Raw genomic sequence first — 17,713 nt, 5'->3', positions numbered from 1 at the left:
GAGGTAAGATAAGCAGCAGAGGTTTTAATGAACCTCCAGGCTCCAGGAACACAAACCCATGCACGCCCCTTTAAACACAGGAGTTACAATTTTTAGAATGATTTCCATCCAATCCCTGTCCAGCCACTGCCCTGGTTCTGCCCTGTTCTGCCCACAGGCACACCTTTCAGGAATTGAGTCTGGGGGAGTTTTAGGACCCCCTCTTCCTCATCTTCATCTTCCTCTGAGCACGCGCAGTCCTTGGAGGCTTTCCAAAGCTCTGGGCCTGAAGGTTGTTGTGTCTATATCTATATCTTCTTTGGTAGATTTTAGGCTGTTCTCTACAATTCTACCTTGAAAATGAGACTAAACAGGCTAATGGAATTTAGGGGGATATGGGAATTGGGCAACAGGGTTAGCTATATGTAACTACTGTGTTAAGGGTAAGGGATATATTACAACTACGTTAAAATCTACATTTGCTACACAACTACTTCTAAAATCTACAAAATTTAAAAAATCAAAAACTCTAAGGCAACAGTCTTAGCATCATAGAATCATGATTATCATATCTATTCCAACATCTGAACTGGCTACGTGCCAAAAAACCATGTTCAAGCTCCTGTGAACACTATGAAAATTGAGGGCAAATTTTGGAAAATCAGGGAGAGGAAAGGGAGAAGAACTGGTGACTGTAGTCGAGAATCTCTGCCCACCTCCCCTCACCTTTTCTCCACCACCGCGTGCTGCCTGCCTGCCACCGGAGACTGGAACTGTGCCGGCCTGGAGAGAGCTGAGACCACCGTGCCACATGTGGGAGTTCTACCTTATCCTTCTACCCTGACCATATTTCTGAGGGCCCAAAGCTTTGGAAGAGCTGAGACCCTGCACGGCCTGGGACAGGGGCGTGAGCGGTGAAACCACACATGGTGCATTGCAGAGAACTAAAGCTGTCAGACCTCCTGCAGCTACAGAGACAACATCCAAAAGCTGCAGAGACAGAGAAAAAATAGGGGTAGAAACTGCTACTCACCCACACACACAGACCAGCTCAGGGGAAAGGTAGCATGGTGGTATCTTCTCTCTGCTTTCAGAAGTAATCGTAAGAGTTTTCCAACATTTTCTTATTTTTTCCTCGTTCTTTTTGCACCTCTTAGCAATTAATAAAATCAAGTTTTGGTATCAACAGAAAACTTGTGTGAGTTTTAATTTTGCTCAAGGGAATATTCGAATCTGAAGCTCCATCTGCAATATTAAGATAGACTATAACGAGGGACCATGGAAAAGTGGAAGGAACAGGGAGAAAGGTGGAAAAGGGGGTGGTCTGTTGGATCCGGCGGTCCCATGGGGGTCTTTGGGTACAAGGAGGTTGGAAAAGGGGGGTGGCCCCCCTGAGCTCCCAACTGACTGTGGGGTGCTGGGGCTGCTGGATCCAATCTCAACCTTGGGTTATGCCAACAGGTTCAGTTTAGAGGAATTACAGAGGTGGGACTGAACAACTTTTGTCCCCCAGGTTTTAATGAAGGCAAATCAGATCTATTGATAGAAATTAATTATTTAGGGTAACAAATGATCAGACAAAAGATCTTCATCAGAATTATTTACTGCACAATAGAAATACTAAAACTACCAGTAGTACAGCGTAAGATAGGACAGTGCTCTACACTAAAGCAATTCTACTCAAGCTGGCACCAAAGCAAGAATTATTCATTAGAGATGGATGAAACTCCCTCAGACCAACGCTCGTGGGGAGATCTCTGCTCTCAACCTCCAGCACTGACCTTGGGAGGTCCCAGCCAAGGCAGAAATCTCCACACACCCCCCAGGAAGGGTTCTGTTGGCACAACCTGCCCCTTGGGAAAGGGGACTGGCCCTTTCTGGTGGAAAGGGATGGACTGACAGTCACTGGACTCCAGGGGTTGCCTCACCATCAGGGGGGTCATTCGGGGTGGGAGCAGCGGTTGAAGCTCTTCCCACATTTGGGGCACTCGTAGGGCTTCCCTTACCAGTGGGTCCGTTGGTGTTTGGTCAAGGCAGAGCTGTCGCTGAAGCTCTTCCCACACTCCCCACACTTGTAGGGCCTCTCCCCGGTGTGGATGCGCCGGTGCCTGACGAGGTTGCTGTTCCGGTTGAAGCCCTTCCCGCAGTCGGTGCAGCGGAAGGGCCTCTCCCCTGTGTGTGCCTGCTCATGCAGGAGGAGATGTGAGCTGCTCTGAAACCTCTTCCCACATTGCAAGCACTTGTAGGGCCGTTCTCCAGTGTGGATGCGCCAGTGGTTGATCAGGTGGGAGCATTGCCTGAAGCTCTTCCCACATTCACCACACGTGTAGGGCCGTTCCCCAGTGTGGATGACCTGGTGTTGGATCAGAGTGGAGCTGTGCCTAAAGCTCTTCCCACATTCCAAGCACTTGTAGGGCCGTTCCCCCGTGTGGATGTGCTGGTGTTGGATCAGGGTGGAGCTGTGCCTGAAGCTCTTCCCACACTCCCCACATGTGTAGGGCCGTTTCCCAGTGTGGATGAGATTGTGTTGGATCAGGTTGGAGATGCTCCTGAAGCTCTTTCTACATTCCCTACAGGTGTATGGCCGTTCCCCAGTGTGGATGTGCTGGTGTTTTAGGAGGTTGTAGCTCTTCCTGAAGCTCTTCCCACATTCCAAGCACCTGAAGGGCTTCTCCATGATGGGAGGCTGCTCAGGGACCACCAGCTCGGAGCTCCGGCTCAAGCTCTGGCCGCCTTCCTGGCACAGGTCGGGTCTTTCCTCCTCAGAGCTCCCTGGGTTGGCTTTGCAGCCCCTCCTCCGGGGGCATCTCCGGGCCTTTTCCTCCCCGCTGCCTTCCTGCGCCGGGGAGCCCTTCAAAACGGCCTCTCCCACCAGGCTCTGCTGGGGGGATTTGTCCTCCGTGCTCTCCGTCCTCAGCTCGGGGCCTGGGGCAGGAAGGAAGAAGGACAGGCAGGGATTTGCCTCCAGCCCAGAGGGAAGGCCAAGGACATCCCCCAAATCTGGCCCCCACATGCACCACAAGACAGGGCCAAAGGGCCACTGACTTCCTCCTCACCTGCCTGGGGGGCCCCTGGTCCTTTCCTCTTCCTTGCAGCTTCCTCCTCCATCCACCCAAGCTTTGAGAAGGACAAATCCTGCTTGGGGGGAAAACAAGGGTTGAGCGCGTTGCCTTGGGGGTTCCTCCTGCCCAAGTCCATCTCTAAAACTCACCAGGCATCCTGGGACCACAAAAACCTCCAAAACACCAAGATTCAGCCCAAAAAACCCCAGCCAGGAGCTCCTCCTCTCTGGTCCCTCCACTTTGGGATTCTGGAGGTCCCCGCTGTCCAGGCTGCTGGGAGTCCCGTGTGTATTTGGGCTCTCCCCTCTATGGGGTCCCTGCCCTCTCCAGGCTGCTGGGGGTCCCAGGAATCCAAGACTCCCCCATCTCCCAACTTCAGGGTTCTGGGGGACCTCCAAAACACCAAGATTCAGACCAGAAAAACCCAAACCACTAAGATTCAGGCAAAAACCCCTCAGAAATAGCAAGAAGACCCCCGTCCCAAAAATTGCAAAAAAGTTGAGATTCAGCTGAAATATACTCCAAATTATGAAGATGAGCCAAAAAAATCTCTCCCAGGAGTTCCCCCTCTCTTGTCTCCTCCCTCTGGAGTTCAGAGGGTCTTCCCTGTCTGGGATGTTGGGGATCCCACTTAGGGATGTTTGGAGTGTTGGAGGTCCCAAAGGTCCCTTCTGCTCTGACTCTCCCCTTTGGGGTGCCGCCTTCCCAGACATTCCCTCTTGAAAGGAGAGCAAGGCCTGAAGAATTACCTGAAATATCTTGCTTAGCTGAGAGAAGCCCCCCCATACCTGCTCTGCCTAAATTGCTAAAAAAAATTTGTTCTCTTCCATTCCTTGGACCTGATCTTAAGAAGAATGCTGGAAACGTTCTACAGTGGGTCTGTAGACCACAAATTAAAGCAAAGTCAGCCAAGGTAGACATTTGAATAGGAGAAATAGGCCTAAAACCAAGGCTCTCTCCAAGCTTCAGTGACTGGGGCAAAGACAGTGGAAAGTTAGAGGGGTGAAACTGAGGAAAACTGCAGAGACCCCAGCCCCGATGATGAAGAAAGGGGGATGAACCCCCAGAACTGAGGGCCAAGAAAAGCTCCACCCCAAGCTCCGCCTGAGCTCTGCCTGTACTCCAGTTATTATCAACATGAAGGATTAGATGTTGCAATCAAATGAATATGTTTGTAAGATGTTGCAATCATAGAAGTCAGACTGTATAAATTACCCTGTTTTGTACCAATACCTTCGAGCTTTGTGGTGCGAACCCCGCCTGCTCCCGACCTTGACAAATAAAAACCTTTGCTGCTCAAAAGACCAAAAGCTTCTGGGCACTTTCTTTACTGGATTTCTCAGATTCATCTGGAGAGCAGATTGTGCCCCAGGGATGGGATTGCAGAGGGGCCCTCAGGTCCCCAGGATGAAGCAGCAACCAGCAACAGACACAAAAGGTCCCCCCAAGGATTTCATGGGGAGTGTCCTGCAGGGAGGGGACAGTGTCACCCCACGAGGGCTGGGCTGGCAAGTGGGAGGCTGCTTCAGGTGTCTGCAAGAGGCCCCGTGCTCTTCTTGGCCTCATCCATGGCTGGGACCAACACCCCGTCCTCGTGGCCAGCGGCTCTTTCCTGCCCAGCCAAGAGGTTCCCGGCCCCCCAGAGCTCCCCTGACCCTTTCCCTGCTCCTCCCTGCAGGCTCCGTGGCCGGGCACACTTTGTGTTCCTGGGTGCCACCAGCTCAGCAGCTGCAGCCACTCCAATCAGCGCCCGCAGCTCTGCAGCAAAGTCCCAGCTCACCTGGCACACAGGGCATGGACACAGCACCTTCTCGCTGCTGGGCACTCCCAGCTCAGCCTCTTCCCCAGCACGGGGCTCTCCTGCCTCAGCACCACCTCTGCCTTCCACTTCTTCTCAGGGCCACCTCAGGGCCAGCTCCGGGCTCACCTCTGGGACATTTCTCAGGTGCACCTGAGTGGGAGAGGAGGGGCAGCACCACGAGCAGGTGAGTCCCGAGATCCCCCCGGTGTCCCCAATGTCCTCAGGGCCTCCCCATGGCCCCAGTTTCCCCCTTGACGCCCTCAATTCCACTGTCCCCAAATTCCACCCTACATGTCTCCAACCCTCTATCACCACCCAGGAGCCCCCTCTGGACCCTCTGACCCCAGATCAACCCCCGTTCCCCCTTCACACTCACAGAAAATTCAACGACATGTAGAGAGACACTGGGGATACTTGGGGGGCCTTTGGGGGGCACTGGGTGATTACTGGGGGATACTGGGACACACTGGGGGGAACCAGGGGGCACTGGGAGGGACTGGGGGGTTATTGAGGGATGCTGGGAGGGTACTGGGAGGGACTGGGTGATTACTGAGGGACTACCGGGACACACGGGGGGACACTGGGAGGTTACTGGGCCATACTGGGGGTTACTGGGTGCTCACTGGAGGATCATTGGGCCATACTGAGGGACAGTGGGAGGTCACTGGGAAACACTGGGTGGTCACTGGGGGGGGGGGTTACTGGGCCATACTGAGGGTCACTGGGAGTTCAGTGGGCTATACTGGGGGCACTGGGATCCCCTTACCCACATGTGGTTCATCTGTCTCACAAGACTTTGGGTGGCACCGCCAGGACCCCTCCCCTGAGGGCTGGGAGACCCCTCGAACCCCACTGTTGGGCTTTAGGGGACCCCCGGGATCCCCTCCCTGTGCGGTCTCTGTGTGCTGAGTTTTGGGGGTCTCTGGGGTTCGGGGGGGGCATCAGGAACCGCTTTCCCTGCGGTCGGTCCACCCAGACGGCAGGGAGCGCTGTGGCACGAGCGGCAATGGCGGCGCCGCGCTGGCCTAATGGGAGTTGTAGTTTGCTTATGGGGACTCTGCCGGCGCCTGCGCAGTGCAGCCATGGCGTTTAAACCTCTCTCCTGAGGGGGTTCCATGGCCCCAGCCCTTTCAGGGACCCCCTAAACCCCTTCAGGCACCTTCACCCTCCCCTCTGAGCGCCCTCAGGACACCAAATCCCCTCTGCGACGCCCCGACAGACCCTCACGGACCTCAAAACCTCCTCGGGAACCCCCGAGCCCCTCCTCTCCACTCTGCCGAGCCCTCCAGCCTTCCCGCCCACAGCCGCGCTCCCCGCAGCCCCCGAGCGCATCCCCAGCCCCGCCGCAGCCCCCGCCAGGGCTCACAGTGCTGAGCAGATTCCGCTGTCGCCGCCGCCATCGCTTTCCCGGCAGCCACCGCGGGGCTGTGCGCGCGCACCGCCGGCAGAGACCCCGCCCCGCCCCCTTTTCCGCGCGGGGCACGCCGGGAGTTGTAGTTGCAGCGGCTCAAAGCTCCAAACTCCCCCAGACTCAATTCTCCACGGGCGTTCCTGGGGCAGAGCGGGGCAGAACCGGGGCGGGGACGGGACGGGCATTGGGTGGAAATCATTATAAAAACTGTAACCCCTGCCTTGGAAGGGACGGGTGTGAGTTTGTATTCCTGGAGCCTCATGAAAACCTCTTCTGCTTCTGTGACGTCCTACCCAGTTTGGCCTGGAGTTTTTTTCCTCTGCAGCCTTTTAGGGAACAACGTTTATGGGGTTTATGAGGACATGACCTTTATGAGGAGAGCCTCTTATGAGGTTTATGGGCTTTCTGAGGACAGCACCTTTATGACATGTATGGGCTTTATGCAGAGAGATCTTTCAGGATGAGAGCTCTATCATGAGGTGTATGTGCTTTATGAGGAGAGTACTTTCATGACATTTATGGTGTTTGTGAAGACAGAGCCTTTATGATGTGAGCCCATTCTGAGGTGCACAGGCTTTATGAGGACAGAGCCTTTATGAGGTTTATGGCATTTATGAGAACATCTCCTTTATGATGAGAGCCCCATGAGGAGGTTTATGGGCCTTATGAGGACAGGGGCCTTATGAGGCCTGCAGCATCATGAAGTGTGTGAGGCTGATGAGGACAGTGCCTTTATGAGGGCTGCCCCATTATGGTGTGGATGGGTTCTATGAGCACAGAGACCTTCTGAGGCCTGCCCCGCTGTGAGGTGGATGGGGTTTATGAGGACATGGCCTTTACAAGGGGAGCCTCTTATGAGGTTTATGGGCTTTATGAGGAGAACATCATTATTACCTGTAAGGTTGTTATAAAGACAGAGCTTTCATGATGAGAGCTCTTTTATGAGGTGTTTGGGCTCTATGAGGCCTGCACCATTGTGAGGTTTATTTGCTTTATGAGAGCAGTGTCTTTATGAGGCCTGCACTGTTATGAGGTGGATGGGGTTTATGATGGCAGAGCTTTTATGATGTTTATGGGTTTTATGAGGACATGGTCTTTATCATGGGAGCCCTTATGAGGTTTATGGGCTTTATTAGGACAGCACCATTATGACATGTATGGGCTTCATGAAGACAGAGTTTTTATGATGAAAGCCCAATTATGAGGTTGTTTGGCTTTATGAGGACAGTGCCTTTATGGGGCCTGCACCATTATGAGGTTTATGGGTGTGATGGTTCAGACCTGGCTCCCTGCCAAATGCCCGAACTCACAGTAGCAACCCTCTTCCCCCTCCTTTCTTCCCTTGGGGCAAAGGAAAAAAAAACTACAAAAAATTGAAGAACCCCAAATCAAGCTAATTATATAAATATATATATATTTAATTATATTACAATTATATACAATTAAGATGCTATGTACACAGCGAATCCAAACACTTCCTGAAGGGAAAGGGAAACGGGAAAAAGGGACAAAAGGGACACCGAACAGATATACACAATCAAACTCAAGAACTATCCTAATAACTAGCAAAACAAATCTCACCACGTCCCTTAGAAAAGCAGGATTGGCAGACACGGCCAGCACTCTCCAAACCTCCCACATGGTAGGCCAAGGGTAAGTGCAGGCCTCAGCCTTAGGTAAGCGAGACCAACACAAGGACCCCCCGCCTTGAACCTCTCTGGAAGAGAGCGAGGTCTCTGATCTCCAACTTATTTATACTCTGGATTATGTAAAATTCGTATGGAATAGTGCGTACATGGCCACTTCTTGGTTACAAGCTGGTTACCAGGAAGGCCTAGACCAAAACCATCACAGGGAGGAATCTTCATTCTTATTACATTTTGGGACACAGACTGACAATTCCAGGGCAGGGGCTCTGACACCAAACAAATGCAATTCCACCCAGGAAAGGAAGCCCTTACCCTCCATCTCTCCTGTGCAATTGGTGAGCCAGTCTTGGCACTCCAGGCACAAAGAGACCTTCTTGTGCTGGCACCTTTTGTCTGGGATGTATCTTCATTCTTCTTCCAATTTGGGATTCCGACTGACAGTTGCAATTCAGGGGTTCTGACACCAAACAAATGCATTTCCACCCAGGAAAGAAAGCCTGTAGTGGTTTTGAGTCTAGGCCTTCCTTGGTAACCAGGTTGTAACCAAGGAACCAAGGCCATGTTCCAAGTATTCCATACGATTCGTACATAAGCAAATGTATAAATAAGAAGGGAGAGGAAGCAACTCTCGCTCTCTTTCTTCTGGCCAACTGAAAGCGCAGGTTTTTCACTCTCATTGTTCCTGGGTGAAGGAGCGAGGCCTCGTGTGCCTGGTTGGCCTTGAGAAGCAGAAAATGCCGGCAGTTTTTGGTGTGATTCTCTGCTATTTTGAGGAAAGTATTAGGGTAACAGTTTGGCTTTAGGGTTCAGATTCAGGTTTAGGATCAGGGTTAGGGTCAGGGTCATGGTTAGGGTTAGACTTAGGGTTCAGGCTTGGGTTAGGGTTGGAGTAAGGGCTAGGGTTAGGGTTAGGGTTAGGGTTAGGATTAGTGTTGGGGTTAGGGTAAGGGTTAGGTTTAGGGTAAGGGTCAAGGACTCTGACAATTCCTGCAGAAGGGTTCTGACACCAAACAAATGCATTTCCATCCAGGAAAGAAAGCCTTTTCCCTCCATCTCTCCTGTGCAATTGGTGAGCCACTCTTGGCACTCCATGCACAAATGGAGCTTCCTATGCCTGCACCTTTTGTCTGGGAGGAATCTTCATTCTTATGCCATTTGGGGGATCAGACTTGTGGAGTGCTGAGCTGAAAAAAGACACACTATGGACAAACCATACTAATTGGCCTCAGTTAGACCTGCCCCTGACATAGCCAGAAGCCTCTTTGCAGGCATTGGAAAGATACAGGAGCAGTGATAACAGACTGCAGGAATGTAAACAAAGAGAAACCTGTGGCAAAAATAAGGAGGAGTTTTAGGAGAAAAACAATGTCTTCATATCACATGGACATCTGTGTGCACCCAATAGGAAGTGCGTCAGTAATGCACACTCGGTTCGTGGGCTACAGCAAATAACCAATAGTTTGAAAGTGATCACGCCCTGGGGGGCAGTGAAAGTATATAAGAGGTTGGGTTATGTAAATAAAGCAGAACATTTGCGTAAATCATTCTGATTTGTGTGCAGTTTGTTCTGGGAGCTCCTCCAACATCCACGTTATATCACAGCTGTCCCTTTGTTGTCACCAGTCCCCTGTGACGTCACTTGTCCTTAATGATGTCACCAATGTCCCTGTGATGACACCTCTGTCCCCTGTGATTTCACCGATAGCCCTGTGACATCAAGGCTGTCCCTTTGTGGTCACCAATCTCCTGTGACATCACTGGTCCCCAATGATGTCACTGCTGTCCCTGTGATGTCACCAGTGTCAGTGATGATGTCATGGTGTCTCTGCAATGTCACCCCTGTCCTTATGAAGTCACTAATGTCCTCTGTGATGTCACTGATACCCTTGGGAGATCAAGGCTACCCCTTTGTTGTCACCAGTTTTCTGTGATGTCACTGGTCTACAATCATGTCACTGCTGTCCCTGTGATGTCACCACTGTCCCATTTGATGTCACAAATGTCTCCCATGATATCACTGGTGTCTTTGTGTTGTTATTCAGGTCCCCTGTGATGTCATTGATGTCCCTGTGACATCACGGCTTTCCCTTTGTTGTCACCAGTCCCCGGTGATATTTCTGGTCCCCAATGACACCATTGCTGTCTCTGTGATGTCACCTCTGTCCCCAACAGTAGCACCATGTCCCCGTGATGTCACTAATGTTACTGTGATGTCACTGATGTCCCTGTGACATCACAGCTTTCCATTTGTTGACAGTAATCGCCTATGACTTCAAAGGTTCCTCTGTGATGTCACCACTGTCCCCTGTGATGTCACCAATGTCCCCAATGATATCACTGGTGTCTCTGTGTTGTCACCTCCACCCCCTGTGATGTCACCAATGTCGTTGTGACATCACAACATTCCCATTGCTGTAAGCAGTCCCCTGTGATGTCACTGGTCTCCAGTGATGTCACTGCTGTCCTGGTGATATCACCACTGTACCCAACAGTGACACCATGTCCCTGTGATGTCACCAATGTCCCTGTGAAGTCATCAGACCTCTGTGATGTCACCACTGTCCCCTGTGATGGCACCAATGTCCCTGATGATATCACTGGTGTCACTGTGATGTCACCCTTGACCTTGTGAAGTCACCGATATCCCTGTGACATCACCACTGTCACCTGTGATGTCACCAATGTCCCCGATGATGTCACTGGTATCTCTGTGATGTCACCACGGTCCCCTGTGATGTCACCAATAGCCCAGAGACATCACGGCTGTCCCTTCATTGTGACCAGTCCCCTGTGAGGTCACTGGTCCCCAATGATGTCACCGATGTATCTGTGATGTCACCACTGTCCCCTGTGATGTCAGTGGTTTCTCTGTGATGTTACTCCTGTCTTTGTAAAGTCACAGATGACCCCAGTGATGTCACCCATGTCCCTGTGATGTCACCACTTTCCCCTGTGATGTCACCAGTGACACTGATAATGTCACTGGTGTCTCTGTGATGTCACCCCTGGCCTTGTGAAGTCATAGATGTCTCCTGTGATGTCTACACTGTCCCCAATGATGTCCTGCTGTCTCTGTGATGTCACCACTGTGCCGAGCTGTGGCACCATGTCCCCATCATGTCACTGATGGCAGTGATGTCCCTGTGACATCACCGGTGTCCCTTTCTTGTCAACAGTCCCTTGTGATGTCACTAGTCCCCAGTGATGTCACCGATGTTGGCTGTGATGTCACCACTATCCCCTGCTGATGTCACCAGTGTCACCAATAATGTCACTGGTGTCTCTGTGATGTCATCCCTTGCCTTGTGAAGTCACCGATGTCAGCTGTGATGTCACAGATGTCCCTGTTGATGTCACTGGTGTCTCTGTGGTGTCACCACTGTCCCCTGTGATGTCAACAATGTCCCCAATGATTTAACTGCTGTCTCTGTGGTGTCATTACTGTGCCCAGTGGTTACACCTTGTCCCCGTGATGTCACCGTTATCCTTGTGATGTCACCAGACCCCTGTGATGTCACTGATCCCCAGTGATGTCACCCATCTCCTTGTGATGTCACCTCTGTCTTCTGTGATGTCACCATTGTCCTTGCTGGTATCACTGGTGTCACTGTGATGTGACTCCTATCCTCGTGAAATCACCAATGTCCCCTGTGATGTCACTGGTACCCAATGATGTCACCCATGTCCCTGTGATGTCACCACTGTCCGCTGTGATGTCACCAATATCCCCAGTGCTGTCACTGATGTCTCTTTGATGTCTGCCATGTACTTGTGATGTCACTGATGTCCCTGTGACATTACAGTTGTCTCTTTGTTTTCACCAATTGCCTGTGATGACACTCGCCCCCAGTGATGTCACCAATGTCCCTTTCATTAGGATTAGCATTAGGGTTAGGGTTTAGGGTTATGGTTATGGTTAGGGTTTAAGGTTAGGGTTATGGTTTAGGGTTTAGGTTAGGGTTAAGGGTTAGGGTTAGGGGATTAGGGTTTAGGGTTAAGTTTAGGCTTACATTTAAGCTTAGGTTTTAGGGTTACGGGTTAGGGGTTAGGGGTTAGGGTTATGGTTAGGATCAAGAGTTAACTTAGGGTTAGGTTTCAGGCAACGTTTGGGTTAGAGTAAGGGAATGGTTACGGTTAGGATTTAGGGTTTAGCATTAGGTTCAGGTTTAGATTCTTTTTTAAGTTTAGGTCTGGGGTTCAGTATGGATGAAGATACCTCCCAGACAAAGGTGCCCACATACACAACTCTTGCTCCTCCTGTAGTGCTGATCATGATCCAAAAACTGCACTGGAGAGACAGAGGCTCAGGGCTTTCTTTCCAAGGTGCAATGCCAGTCATTCACTTGTAGGGACGCTGGGCTGAAACTGCTGTCTGACAGCCAAAATTCCATAAGGACGAAGAAAACTCCCTGACCAAAGGTGCTTGCACAGAAAACTCTTCCTCTTTATCCAGTGCCGAGAGAGGCTCCTCAACTGCACTGGGTAGATGGTGAGTCAGGGTTAGGGTGAGTGTTTGGGGCTATGATTAAAGGTTAGGGTTAGGGTTAAGGTTAGGTTTAAAGTTAGGTTTAGGTTAGGGTTAGGAAAGGTTTGGTTAGAGTAAGGGATTTGGTTATGGTTATGGTTTAGGGTTTAGCATTCTGTTCAGGTTTAGATTTTTTTTTTTTTTTTAAGTCTAGGTTTAGGGTGTAGGTCTCCCAGTCCAAGGTGCCTGCATACACAGCTCTTGCTCCTCCTGTAGTGCTGAGAGTGGTGCAACAAGTGAACAAGACAGATGGTGAGTCAGGGTTATGATCAGTGTTAGGGGCTATGCTTATAGTTAGGGTTACAGATAAGGGTTAGGGTTAGGGTTAGGGTTAGGGTTAGGGTTAGGGTTAGGGTTTGGGTTAGGGTTAGGGTTAGGGTTTGGGTTAGGGTTAGGGTTAGGGTAAGGATTAGGGTTAGGGTTAGGAATACCTTTCAGGCTAGTTAGGGTTAATTGTTAGGGATAAGGTAAGTTTTAGGGTTAGAGTTAAGGTTAGGGTTAGCTTTAGGATTAGGGTAAGTGTTAGAGTTAGTGTAAGGGTTAGGTTAAAAGTCAGGGTTAGGTTATGCATTTAGGGTTAGGATTAGGTCTAGAGGTTTTTTTTTAGTTTATATCTGGTGTTCAGTACAGATGAAGACACCTTCCAGACCAAAGGTGCCTGCACAGAAAACTCTTTTTCTTTGTGTAGTACCGAGATTGGCGCAGCAACTGCACTTGAGAGACAGAGGCTCAGGGCTTTCTTTCCTGGGTGGAACAACAGTGCACATACACTCACTGCAGCCCCAAAAGTATTCCATGATTGCCTTTGTGATATCATGACCTACCCTCTCCATTCCAGAATGATGCCTGAAAACCAAAGAACCAATGCACCACACCCACACATTGCAGATTTCCTTTTTGCCATTGGCCTAGTTGTGATTTTACAGCCAATCATCTCTATTCCAAAATGGTCCCTGGACACCAAAGAACTAATGCCTCACAGCCCACGAATGCAGCCCAACATGTCTACCATGGGACTCTGTGATGTCACGGCCTATCCTCTCCATTCCAGAATGGCCCCTGGAAACCACAGAACCAACACATCACACCCCAGAGTACAGCCCAACCCCTGTGCCATGGGCGCCATTCTGATTTCACAGCCAATCCTCTCCATTCAACAATGTTTCCTGGAAACCAAGGAACCAACGGCTCCCATGCCACAGTGTAGCCCAAACCATGTGCCCATTTGTGATGTCAGGGCATATCCCCTCCATTCGCCTATGGATGTTGGCAACCAAAGAACCAGTGCCCTACATCCCCACAGTGGAGCCCCACCCTTGTGCCCTGGGCCTTTTTGTGATGCCATGGTCTATCTTCTCCATTCCTGAATGGCCCCTGGAAACCAAAGAACACAAGCCCCACTCCCACAGAGTGCAGGCCCACCTGTGTACCATTGTCCCCTTTGTTACATCACGACCTCTCCTCTCCATTCTGGAAAGGTCCCTGGACACCAAAGAACTAGAGATAAGAAGGAGTGGTTGGAGAGACATGAAGAGACTGTGAAGGTACATGGAGTGGGGGTGGAGGAAGACTTCTGCAGTCTGATCTCCACTGAGACATCCACCAGAACCTCAAACCTTCCTATTCATACTGTTCTACTGCCCCTCCTTTCTTCCCTTGGATTTTCTTTCCTAACCTAAATCCCAGTCAAAAGTAATTTTTAGCCCTGGTTTGACCCAGAAAGGCCCATGCCATTGGAGAGTTAAAATACCATGTGAGGTCACAGGGTCACATCTGTTCCTGCATCAAAATTGTCATCAGTTGGTAGACAGAGGTTTGTAATAATGTTAAAGTTTTAGAAAAAAAGCTCTGCATATTCCCATGTGGGCTGGGTTTGATGTCCCCACAGGAGCCCCGTGCAGTAGGTTTTTGTTAAATCTCCTGGAGTCAGAGAGCTGTTCTTGGGGGACATTTCGCCTGACCCTTCTCCTTGGATGAGGCAGAAACATCCCCTTTCTCTTGCCCTTCTCGGTGTTGTGGGGCCAAAAATCGCCCTTGTCAGGGAGCAGCTGCAGGCTCTGCTCCTCCGGTGATCCAACAGCGGCCCCTGCTGACCGGGATTGGAATTGCGCCAAAAAGCAAGGAATACCGGACTCTTTCCTTTTTTTTTGAGGGGGATTTTTGGTACAGAATTACTCGATGATCCTTGTGGGTCCCTTCCAACTTGGAATACTGGGGGTGATTCTGTGAAGTTCCACAGTGCTGTGTGTGAGGAGAGACCAGGGGCTGAGCAAAGCAGAGCAGGGTAATGGCAGCACAGCCCTTGAGCACTGTGAGGACACAGCACAGGATCCAGATCCAGAGGGGAATGGCTGACTCTGGAAGAAGGGTGGGTCACAGTGTGGACAAAATATCTCTAGGAGGGAGGAGCACTGGAGGGCTGCTGAGAGGGGCAGGACAGGCCGTGTCCTGGGCACAGGGCAGGACACAGGCTGTGTGGATCAGGCGTGCAGCAGTGATGGGCAGAGCTGCTTTGGGGAAGGCAGGAGGATGATTGCTTCCTTCAGTCCTCATGGGACTCTGAACAAAAGGGGGTGATTTTCAACACTTCCCAATGGGTTCAGGGAGGAGTGTAACACCTGGGAGAGGCTGAAATTCTTTAGGCATCAGAGCCATCCACCTGGAACCACAAACCACACAAAAACCAGGCTTGGGGTGGTGTCAAACAGGGGAAAAAGGAGATGGGGGATGGAGCCACATGGGTGGGAAAATTCTTGTCTAGTAAATCCTCAGTAATGGGAATGTGGAAGGGACACGGGACTGAGCTCTCTCCAGAGCCACAACTGGGCAGGACATTCATTTCTTGATCCTCACAGTTAACAGATGGTGGATCTGGGATCCCCATGGTGTCTCAGTGTGTGCAGCACCTGGGGGAGCTGCAGGCTCTCAACCTGTGCCTTTCTCCTCCCAGGCAGCTGGTCCAGCTCCCAGGCAGGCACAGCCACCAATGGTGAAGGATTCCCTCCTCACACACTCAGTGACCCTCAGCATCAGGGTCAAGGCTGCCCAGCTGCCACCACCAGGACATGAGGAGGGTCATCAACTGGGATCGCACTGGGTTGGAATGGTATATCCTGCTCACTGCTTCCTCTCCCCTTCACACCTTCTCTGGTCTCTTTATTTCTAAGAACCCATGTCAGCCAGTTGGTCAGATTTGCATGAGCTGGCTGGTTCCACATTCATCTAAAGGATCAAGATGGGAGCTGGGGGAGGAGTTCAGTGTCTGGGATGGTCCCTGCACAGGACACCAGGAATCATGAGCTCTACATTTCTCTAACAGACAGCAACCCCTCGACTAAGACAATATTCCCTGTCAGAGGCAAGTGAAAACTTGTGAGCCCTTTCTACTCTTCTTTCCTCCTGGATTTGTTTTGTCCACATTGTGACCCACCCTTCTTCCAGGGTCAGCCATGCCCCTCTGGATCTGAATCCTACCCCATGTCCTCACCTTGCTCCTCTTGTCATCCACCCCCATCAGCACCCTCATCCTGGAGAGATGGGGACACTGAGCACTGGGAGAGCCCAGCCTGGAGACATCCCCATGTCCATCAGTGCCCTCTGATGTTCTCCCTGCCTTGCATTCCCTGCTGTCCCCGTGTCTCTGCCCCCTAACCTGAGTGGGACCAACCCCACCCCCAGTTCCCCTTTGGGCTCAGCCCGCTTGGGGCAGTGCTCAAGGGCTGTGCTGCCTTTGCCCTGTTCTGCTTTGCTCAGCCTCTGCTCTCTGCTCACACACAGCCCTGGGGAACTTCACAGAATCACACCCAATATTCCAAGTTGGAAGGGACCCACAAGGATCATCGAGTCCAACTCCTGAGCCTTCTCTGGACCATCCCCCAGAGTCACACCACGTACCCGGGAGTATCATCCAAACGCTCCCTGTACTTGCACCAAGCCAGCGGTGCTGAACCCCCACACAGGCACCTCCTGCTCCCAGACAGCAGCATCTCCAGCCTCTGGGTAAGGGAGAGGGGATGCAGCCATCTCCTAAGTTATCCCAAACAGGGCATTCCCGTCCAACCTTGATGTCTGCCTCACCCCTCTGGGAGGATCTGTGGGCATGTGCTGGGAATTCCTGGAGGTGCTGCCATTGCTGGAGGAGCTGCATTTCTGCTCTTCCTCCCCCTGTCCTGGTTTTAGCTCTCCTGAAGGAAACATTTGCTTGGAGAGGCCTCAAAACACCCCCAGGTCCTTCTCCATGAAATACCCCAGCTCCCAGTTTTGTGAAATCATGTGGTGCAGGCAGGGAAGGTGTCCACACAAGTTCTCTGAGAGGGGCAGAGGCAAATGGGAAGAGCCCAGAAGATCTGTGGGCTGTAAACAAAGCATGATTTTGCACCTTTCTCAGTTTAATTATACAAAAGTATTTGGTTAAGGAGGGTTACTTACAAAGAAGACCAAACTCTTCCTTCTAAGCAATTGAAAATCCAAAATTAAGAGTGTCCAAGTATGGGGAGGAAATATGGAGAAAGCAAAAACAACAACCCCTTCCTTAAGGATATATGTGTATTTGTAGAACAAAGAAAGAACACAAAAACAACCAAAGAATCCTCTACCAAAAATCCCCCTCAAAAAAAAAAAAAAAAAAAAAGGAAACAGTCCGGTATTCCTCACTTTTTGGCGCAATTCCAATCCAGGTCAGCAGGGGCCGCTGTTGGATCACCGGAGGAGCAGAGCCTGCAGGGGCTCCCTGACAAGGGTGACTTTTGCCCCACACACCGAGAAGGGCAAGAGAAAGGGGATGTTTCTTTCTCATCCAACACTAATTCTAACCCTAACTCTAACCCTAACCCTAACCCTAATTGAAACCTTATCCCTTACTCTAACCATAAAGTTACCTAAACCCTAACCGTAATCCTAAATCCTAATCCTAAACCCTAACCCTAAACCCTAATCCTAACCCTATCCTTTATTCTAACCCAAACATTACCTAAAACTAAACCCTAACCTAACCCTCACCCCTAAGTCCTAACCCCTAACCCTAACCCTACAACCTAAACCAAAATGTAAACTTAAACCTAACCCTAAACTCTAACCCCCTAACCCTAACCCTAAAAACTAAGCCTATGCCTAAGCCTAACCCTAACCCTAAACCCTTATCCTAACCCAAACCCTAAACCCTAACCCTAACCCTAATGAAAGGGACATTGGTGACATCAATGGGGACGAGTGTCATCACAGGGGAGTGGTGAAAACAAAGAGACAGTTGTGATGTCACAGGGACATCAGTGACATCACACGGGACAT

General features: G+C 50.8%; 2 pseudogenes; both read right to left on the bottom strand.

Annotated features, from left to right (window-relative positions):
- Positions 1-1,564: 1,564 nt before the first annotated feature.
- LOC126653183 (zinc finger protein 239-like) overlaps positions 1,565-17,713 on the bottom strand; it is an 89,213-nt pseudogene continuing 73,064 nt past the window's right edge.
- Positions 1,565-17,713, bottom strand: part of LOC126653184 (zinc finger protein 239-like) — a 49,981-nt pseudogene continuing 33,832 nt past the window's right edge.

The sequence above is a fragment of the Myiozetetes cayanensis genome, unplaced genomic scaffold (assembly GCF_022539395.1).
Source record: "Myiozetetes cayanensis isolate MyiCay16 unplaced genomic scaffold, myiCay2020 scf94, whole genome shotgun sequence".
NCBI lineage: Eukaryota > Metazoa > Chordata > Aves > Passeriformes > Tyrannidae > Myiozetetes > Myiozetetes cayanensis.
The sequence above is the reverse complement of the archived record's forward strand: the minus strand, read 5'-3'. Positions and strand labels throughout refer to the sequence as shown.